The sequence below is a fragment of the Gossypium hirsutum genome, chromosome D02, assembly GCF_007990345.1.
Source record: "Gossypium hirsutum isolate 1008001.06 chromosome D02, Gossypium_hirsutum_v2.1, whole genome shotgun sequence".
Taxonomy (NCBI): Eukaryota; Viridiplantae; Streptophyta; class Magnoliopsida; order Malvales; family Malvaceae; genus Gossypium; species Gossypium hirsutum.
Genome location: NC_053438.1, coordinates 63,661,363 through 63,671,220, shown reverse-complemented (window position 1 = coordinate 63,671,220; position 9,858 = coordinate 63,661,363).

Here is a 9,858-nt window from a genome sequence, read left to right as displayed (position 1 = left end):
CAAATGAACCCCATATGAATTGTCTGACAATGCATTCAATCTCATCACATATTTCTTTAGGAATCATCATGGACTGCATAAAATAGTTGATAACAGATAAAGGAACTAACTATGCTAAGGTAGCTCTACTAGCTATAGAGAGTTTCTTGGCATCTCGTTTGTTTAATTTACTGCAAATCTTATCGACCACAAAGCGCGAGAACATTTTGAAATCTTTTCGTGAAGAAGGGGTACCCCTAAATACATGCCAAGGTTGTAAACCCTATGAAAACCGAGAATATCACTCAACTGTGAGCTAATAGTATCATCCATACCTTTGGAGAAATAAATATCAGTCTTTTAAACATTAATCTGATACCCAGAATACCTACAAAATCTCTCTAAAATATCTTTAAGTGACGAATTTTTTTGTAGGTTTGTATGACCAAAGATGACTAGATCGTCTGCAAAAAATAGAAGTGAAAAAGTAGAACCAAATCTCGAAAATCTAATGGGCCGCCAAAGGCCACTCTCAATGGCTTGATAAAAGCTATGACTAAGCCATTTCATGCATAAGACAAAGAGATACGACAAAAGCAGACATCCCTAACGAATACCCTTCGCAGGCTTAAACTTTTGTGTTGGAGCTCCATTCTATAACACCTACATAGTAGAACTCGTAATAGTAGACATTATAAAATTAATAAACATATCAAAGATACATGTAGCCTAAAGGGAAGCCCCGATGAACTCCCGTTGTACTTTATTTTAGGCTTTTTCTAGGTTGATTTTGACAACCATCCAGTTCCTGTTTCTATGCTTGCTCCTCATTGTGTGGATGACTTCCTGAGCAATCAGGATATTGTTAGTAATATTACGACTTGCAATGAAGCCTACCTATTCCCGACCAACAATATTACGAAAAACAAATTTAAAACGGTTAACAATGACTTTCATGACTAATTTATACATCACTGAATACAAACTAATCAAGCAAAATTGGGAAAAGTTTTCTGGACTAAGAACTTTAGGAATGAGGACTAGCAGAATATTATTCAACTCAAGCTTAATACTCTTACCAACAAATATTGCTTTAACCCACTCACTGATCTTAGAGCCAATAAAATCTCATTGTTTCTGAAACAAAAAAACCTGAAAGCCATCACTCCCAAGAACCTTCAACGAGGCTATATAAAAAAGGGATGTTTTGATCTATCATTAAACACCTCTTTTCCGAGGAATTGGATATCACGATTATCAAGGGTAGGAAATGAGCTAGGGGGTAAAATACCCATGGGTTTTGGTTGTTCGCCATATAACTTTTGAAAGAAATTGATAGCTTCAAGTTGCAAGGCTTATCATCATAGATCCATGAATCATTACCACCTTTCAAAGTAGTGACACGATTTTATTTCCTTCTCTGTAGAGTCTAACAGTGAAAAATCTAGTATTACGGTCCCTTAAATTTAACCATTCGCATCTGGATTTCTACTTCTAGAGAAGCTCCTCATGATGTAAAGCACTTTCCAACTCTTCTCAAGTTTTAATCTCTAATTGGAGGAATATATTAGAATCAAAACCCTCCATTTTTCTTTGAATACTTGAGAGCTTGTTCACCAGGTGTCTTTTGCGAGTACCTAAATGACCATAAACAATACGATTCCACTTTTTGAGATCTATGGAAAGATTAGAAAGGGAATCAACCAAATTACCATTAAAGCCTCATTGACCCTTAAAAAAATCCTAAAACCTTGGATGCTTCAGCCAACCAACAAGAAATCTAAAGGGTCTCTCCTTGGGGACCCTCTGCTCAGGTCTCACAAATAGAAAAAGTGATCTGTGATAAGATTTAAGCCTTGGAAGATGCGTGACTAATGAATTAGGAAACTCATTAAACCAGGCACCATTACCAATAGCCTTGTATAATCTTTCAAAAATCCACCCTCAACACCAACTATAAGGACCTCGAAAACCCAAATTATGTAAAGCTGTAAAATTCATAAAAATCTCAAAAAGAGAACACCTGATACCTCGGACCCGTCCACATTTCTTCTTACTATCAAACAAAATGGCACTAAAGTCTCTAATAACAAGCTATGGAACACTTCTGAGAGGTATATAGTAGCATTTAAACCCTCCAATAGAGTTTTTCATTTTTGTCTGTCAAGATTACCATACACAAAAGCTATAAAGATAGGAAGTTGTTGAAAGTGCCCAAGAACCCTGATCAAAGATAAATTTGGGATGACTATGAATTACGTCAACCCTAATTGAGTCCTTTTAGCCAACCCAAATCCCTCATGAGAAACCAACGACCTCCACACAATGAGAAAACTGAAAACCTAACTTGACGACGATGTCATCTACTTTTGCTCCACTAACCCTAGCTTCTAATTGACAGACAATATCTGACTTATACTCTAAATCATACTCGTGAAAAATACACAAAAATTTTGTACTAGCACAACCTTGACAATTCCATGAAAAAATAGACAAATCCATATCAAACACAAGAAATAAACAAGTGAACACAAACTTTTACTAATCGAAACAAAATGAGTCTTGCAATCTTTTTCCATTTTTTTAAGCATCTGAATCACCAACAATATCCATTTGAGAACTAATAAGTTCCACCATGGAATTTATGAAATCCGTAAGTGAAATATGAGCATTACCATAAGCCCTGAATTTATCACCTCTGCCTTCGAAGAGTTCTATTAAAGGCTTTACCATACTTGCTCGAATTAAATCTACCACTGGATCCACGACCTTTACCTACATGGATACATTTTCCTACCTCTACCAAGTTATTATTGATGTTTTTATTTTTTAAAACCTTCATGCCCATAGAATCCATGTTTTCCCTAAAAGAAACTATTGAATTTTTCCTCGGGTTTAGCATTCCTTTTTCCACAATGACCTCTACACCCATTGGTTCTACAAAAATAGGTTTAAAACAAAAAAAATCAGCATGCACTCCATTTTGGGCCACAACAGATTGACCCAGCTCACCATTTATGGCCTATATGTCATCATTTTCACCTAGGCCCACCACGTGTGGGACTTTCTTAAAAGTGGACTTTTGAGTATTTTTATTATTAGTAGCCATAACATCATGTTTCAAAAAAGACATGGTTTCTCCTTCCTTATTCAAGTCGTCATCTTTAATGCCCCCAGTAATCAAGGCTTCAAATTTGGATCCAGACGCTCTAAGGTCTGATGTTTTTGTCGGTTGACTTCTATTTTCCTTAGAGTTTCACTGGCTTTTCCTTTTAACTAGCATTCAAAGTCTATAGGTCGTCATCTCCTCCATCAGAGTTTCACCAGTCCTCCTCCGAACCACCATCATCTCCTCCATTTCTATTTGGTTTAGATCAATAAAAATTTTTGGGCATCCCTCCTTCAGGTGATCATATTATCCATAGCCGAAGCAAACTACCAGCAGCGATTCGAACTCAACTCGATAGAGATGTCCATTAATCAAAACCTGAGAAGTCAACGATTTATCAAGATTGATGTAAACCACCATCCCAACAAACTTACTTCTCATTCTACTATATGTGTTCAAGTCTAGTTTAGTAACATTGCCAACCATCCCCTCGATTTCTTCAAGGATTCGACATTTGTACAAAAACCCCAAGAGCCTTGGGAGTTTGATCCATGCCTTAACCACACTTGGGTATGGCTACATCAGATTAAAATCTGTGGTCCAAGGTTGCACTATAAGGTACTGCCCAAAAATGCTCCACGGTCCTTTAGAAAAGCACTTTCTCATAGTCCTCTTTATTTTGAAATTTTGCTAAGAAATATTCATTTTCTATCTCCATTAATTGAAAAGGCGATGAAGGCCTCCATAAAACACTGACTTTGCAGTGCATTATACCCAATAGATTGTCCCAAGAGTTTGAAGACCACTGTGGTTGCCATGTTCTTTGTCAGAATTTGATTAACTCTTTCAGAAAAGTTAATCACTGGAATAGCATTAACCACCAATCTTGTAATATCCTTATCCATTAGTTCAATCTTACCATCATCTCCAAACCAAATTTGGGTACCCAACTCCTTAGAACCACTGGCCAAATTCCCCAATAATTTATCTTTCCAAGAAAGCATCGACTTTGGTTCATCATCGACCACCATGTCAATGCCTTCATTCGTATTATGATCCTTTAAGTGTACTTTTTAGTTGAACAATTTTCAGAGAAACTGGGATTTTTACTTTCACTAGCCATAATGATTTATTATTTTGGAGTACAATTTTGGGGCGATGTTTCAAGTTCCTTTATTATTTGTCTTTGAATAGTATTAATCGATAACTGGAGTTTTATAAAACTTTTAATCGATCCCAATCAAATTAACTTCGATAGCCAATCAATTAATCAAACTAATTCGATACAATTGATTAATTCAATTTTAATCGAAGTAGCCTCAGTTCTTTGGAAGTTAGTTCCTTAGCCAATCATTGTCTCAATGATATCTAACAGCTATTCTTCACCTTGGCCTATTTTTGCTATTAGAAAACAATAGCATTTTATTAGTGAAGGCATAGACTTAAATGTAAGCTCATGATTTGTAAGAAGAGGTTCAAACTTGAGGATGATTCACCCTTGAAAGCCAATCTTGCACTAGTTCAAATAAAGTAGCACAATGAATAATGTGCGAAGGAATATAGAGTCACGTCTTGTTTGCAAAATGGCATTTTAGATGTGATAGATAGATTGAAAGAGGAGTCTAAAAAAACAATTCAATTTGAGAAGAGATTTGAAGAATTTGAAGATGAAGGAAAATGAAATCATTAATAGAATTATGGCATTGTTAACAATTTTACGCTAATTAGAAATGCATTTTATAACAAGAATAAGAGTAAAAACTTAGAAGTAGTACTTAGCTAAAGGCTAAGCTTGTATTTATTTTTTTGGTGTGTTTTGGAAAGCTACTAGTGCATGGTTTTTACAGCCATCAAGGTAACGATTTGTTGAGATAATTAAAGAAAGTAACAGCTACATGGAATAATGGGTAGTCAAAATACTGTTGGGAAATTTAAGAGAGTAACTAGCAGAGAAAAAATTAAGGTAGGTCAAACTTTATTAAGCTTTTTAAGATAAGCCTTTTGTGTAGTGGCCCAATTTTGACCGGCCCAGACAAAACAAAACAAAAAACCTAAAAACAAATAAATAACAAAAACAAATAAAAGTCTAGTCCTTTTACAAGCCCAAAGCCAACTATCCTAAACTTAAACTGAAAAAAGAAAAAGAAAACCCTAATCCCTTCATACCCCGCCTCTACCAAGTCAACAGGCACACCCCAAAGTTGTTCGTGCCCCTAGGATTGCCTTCTACCAATTTCACCGAAATAGAAAAGGGTGCATCTCCCTATCATTGTTGACCGAAAGCTTCCTCACGACCACCATGCAAAGGCTTGAAACAGAAACAGGAACAAAAGCAGTGAAGCTAGAAAGAAAAGAAAAGAAAAGAAAATATATTGTGTAATATATCTGGCTATAAAAGCCAAAAACTATGTTGTAATTTGGACACAAGAAATCGAATACAAAAAAATTAAAAGAACATATAGTTTTATTTTTATTTTATTTTTCAAAGAAAACATAAAAAAGGGAAAAAAGTTTTACCTGTGACGCCTTGTCTTCTGCCATCGTGGGAGGCTTGCTCCGACCTGAAAGGCCTTTGAACCTACTAGGGTTCCACCGAGAACCTCGTCGGAAAGGTAGAAACCGAAAGATTTCCAGTCATTTTGTCAAGTTTTGGCTTAATTTTTGGGGGTTTAAACCCCAGATTGGCATTCTACATGAAAAATAGGGTCAAATGGGGTATTTTTTTTGAACTTCTGGCCATCGGCGGAGGCGGTTGCCATTGCTGATGACTGGTGGTCACGGCGGAGACTCGTTGGCCTCGTGACCGGAGAAGAGGGGTCTTGAGAGAAAAAAGAAAGAAGAAAGAAAGAATTTTTTTTGAAACAAGTTTTAAATGATTTTTTAAACTTGTATAGATTTATTAAAACGACGTCGTTTTGGCCTAGCTTCAGAAGCCCCAAAACGATGTCGTTTTGACACGACCCGATGACCTAATCAGGATCCATCTAGGATCCGCGTGCTTTCAAATGGGAGGATCTAATTGCTGCTTTGACCCTTCCACTTTTTTTGCTATTTTTCAATCTTGTCCTACAATTCATTATTCCACTTTTATTCTTTCCCTTCTATTTTATTCTTGCGCAATTCAATCCCTTAACCCACTATTAACCCATTGAGGCAATGACACATGTAAATATGGTCGGGACCATTGTACTTTGAGTCCCTGTACTTTTTTATCCCATTTTAATCTAATCCTTTATATTATGTTTCCTTATAATTTAGGCTTTTAATTTTGTTATATTTTTAAATTTAGTCCTTTATTTCCCTTTTCTTTATTTTTTTAATTCATTAAAGTTAGCCCATTTATTTATTTTAAATTTAGTCCTTTATTTTTTTAAAGTTAGCCCATTTATATTTTTTTCTATTACATTTTTACCCGATAATTTCTCGATTGTTTTATTTTGGTCTTTTATTTTTAATTATTAATACTATTAATATTATTAAGTAATTATCATTGTTAATTAATATTTTTTTAATTTGCTCAAATATCATTATTTTATGTAATTATATTATTATCATACATTTTTATATTATTTCACTATTATTATCATTATTATCATATAGTATTATTAATTGAATATTATTATTGTTATTATTTCTTATTATTGTATTTATTATAGTATTGCCATTTTATTCCATTATTTATGTTGTTATTTTGTTAATACTATAATTTTGCCATCATCGTACATTGTATATTATGCTACATACACTCATTCGTTTTTCGGCGTAAGCACACAAAAAATAATTAAAACCGAGGCAATATTTGTTATTTTTGGGATTCGAGGAGTCGTGCTCCTAACTGACTGAGTATGGCCCATTCCTAGAACCGAAATAACCAAACATCCTATTTAAAATTCAAGACACTTAGGACTTAGGTAATAATTAAATGACGATTATTCTTGTTTTCGAGGATTCGAGACCTCGTGCCCTAACTTACGGGGCATGATCTTTTCTTCTCGATTAACTCAAAATAAAAAGGCTTTTTCTATAAAATTTAATTTAGCTAGAGATGTTTTAATTAAATAACATCATACAAAGAGGGGATCATATTTTAATTTCTCTTCGAATTCTCAATTTTTGACTCTAAGATATCAAGTAATCAACTAGGTACCAGTTTTGGGCGTTATGAGGGTGCTAATCCTTCCTCATGCGTAACTGACTCTCGAACCCATTCTTGGATTTTGTAGACCAAAAATCATCGTTTTAGTAAATCTAACATTTTATTAAAATGATCAAATTACGTGGTGATCCGATCACACCTAATAAAAAAGATTGGTGGCGACTCCATTTTCATTTTAAAATAAAAAGTAGAGTTCCAAAAAGATTTCGACAGCTTGGTGACTCCACTCAGGAAAAATAAGAGAGTCAAGCCGCGAGCTGATTACTTTTTGGTCTTTTTGTCGAAAATTGAGAATTTGGGTTTAAATTGGCGACCCCTTCCTTGCATTTAATCATTCATGTTTTGGTGGTAATTAATGTCTTTGTTATCTTGGGTTACATAGCGATTTAATACATCTGTTTTATTGGTTCGAAAGTTTCTCTTTATGTTTTCACATATTGTATGGCATAATCGTTCTATTCTACCCTTCTTAAGTGGGAGTGACAAGCTATTCCTTCGTGAAGTTTTCACCTCCGCATAGGATAATGGACCGCTTTCGGGATACATTCGTACCTATGTCTTCGTGAGGTCTTCACCTCCGCACAGACATAGGGAAATGTATTCCCCTGAACTAAACTTTGTCCATATGAGCCTATAATTGGTAAGGATCGAGGAATCTGTTGGTTCATGTACCTTTACTGTAAAACCAAAACGCATGTAATAAACCCTAAGAGCCAGCCCTAGGAAGAACCATGTCAAACCTTTAACAGTTACTCGAATAGACTACAAAGAAGAGACATTTTAATTGTTATTCTTTGCTTTGTATCCAAGTTTTATACAAAATGTACTGACGTGTTTTGTTTTGTTTTGTTTTGGTTGTGGTTGCATCGCATTTTCATCTTAAAAGAAAGGTGTTGATTCGTGTTCAATTTCTAAATAAAGAGTTTGTCATAGAAAAGGTATTTCTTGATAAAGTGGAAGTATCCATTTTATGTAAAGAAACTCATTTTCTAGTAAAGTTATTTTAATGGAATTGAACTAGAATCAGTGCCTTTTGCATGCATTTTTTTATTCATTAATATTACATTTCATTACATGTAATAAATTTCATGAAATCCAAAAGCGCGCTGAGTTCAGAACTCTAGTACAAAGCCTGATGGACAACGAAGAATTAGAATTCTTTAAAGACATTAAGGATTCATAAGGAGAAGATGTTTATGGCTCCAAAGAGGGAACTAAGGAAGGGAACCTATAAAAAATTTGTCCCTATATCCCTGACAGTGTTCTAAACAACTGGAATATGGAGGAGATCCCTGTAGTATTTAGGACTATTTTAGAGTAATATTCAGAACATACTTGTTGCTCTAAGTTTGGGAGTAATAGGGATTTTTTTGAAAAGGCGTATGTCTATTATCTTTATTTCAATGAAAACAATGCATTTTTATGTCCCACTTGACAAATATTCTACTTTTTTTTCTCTTTTTTCTCATACTCATACCACACATTTAATCATTCTTAAATTCATTTGCTCATTGGGTCTCCTTTTATTCATGTAATAGGTTTCCGGATATCAATGATTTAAGCGACGCTGCTGTTACTTAAAGTCTCCTTTCGAGCATGATATGTGTCTAGAGGAACCTTAGGACTTTGAAGATGATCGAGATTGTAACTTGTTTCCTGATTTGTTAATGATGGTAGAGCAAGATGAGAAGCATATCCTACCTCACAAAGAGTCAGTAGAAGTTGTGAGCTTAGGGGATGAACAAGAAAAGAAAGAAGTGAAAATCAAAATTTGCATCACTGTAGAGACAAGGCGAGACCTCGTTGAGTTACTTTAAGAATTCAAAGATGTCTTCGCATGGTCATATTAAGGCATGCCTAGTCTAAGTACTGATATTGTGGTACACCAGCTTCGGAGGTCAGATGTCCTGTTGAAAATAAAAGAAGAGGTCAATAAATAATTTGACGTTAATATCCTACAAGTGGTCAAATATTCGGAGCGGGTAACCAATATAGTCCTCGTCCTGAAGAAAGATAAAAAAGTGTAAATGTTTGTGGACTACAGGGATTTAAACAAGCCCAGCCCGAAGGATAATTTCCCGTTGCCTCACATCGATACCCTAGTGGACAACACGGTAGGTCGTTCACTGTTATCATTCATGGATGGTTTCTCCGGATACAACCAGATAAAGATGCATCTTGAAGATATGGAGAAGACCACATTCGTAACAATGCGGAGAAAATTTTGTTATAAAGTGATGCCTTCAGACTGAAAAATATGGGAGCAGTATATCAAAGAGCTATGGTAACTTTGTTTCATGATATGATGCACAAAGGAATTGATGTTTCTGTCGATGATATAATCGCAAAATCCTGAATAGAAAAAGAGCATGTGAAAGTCTTGAAGAAACTATTTTTAAGGTTGAGAAAATTCCAACTATAGCTGAATCTATAAAAATGCACTTTTGGGGCCACATCAGGTAAATTGCTGGGATTTGTAGTCAACGAGAAAATGATTAAGATTGACCCAGATAAAGTCAAGGTTATACAGAACTTACCACCATCGCATACCCAAAAAAAGGTTTGAGGTTTCTAAGGAAGGTTAAATTGCATTGCTCGGTTCATTTTACAAATA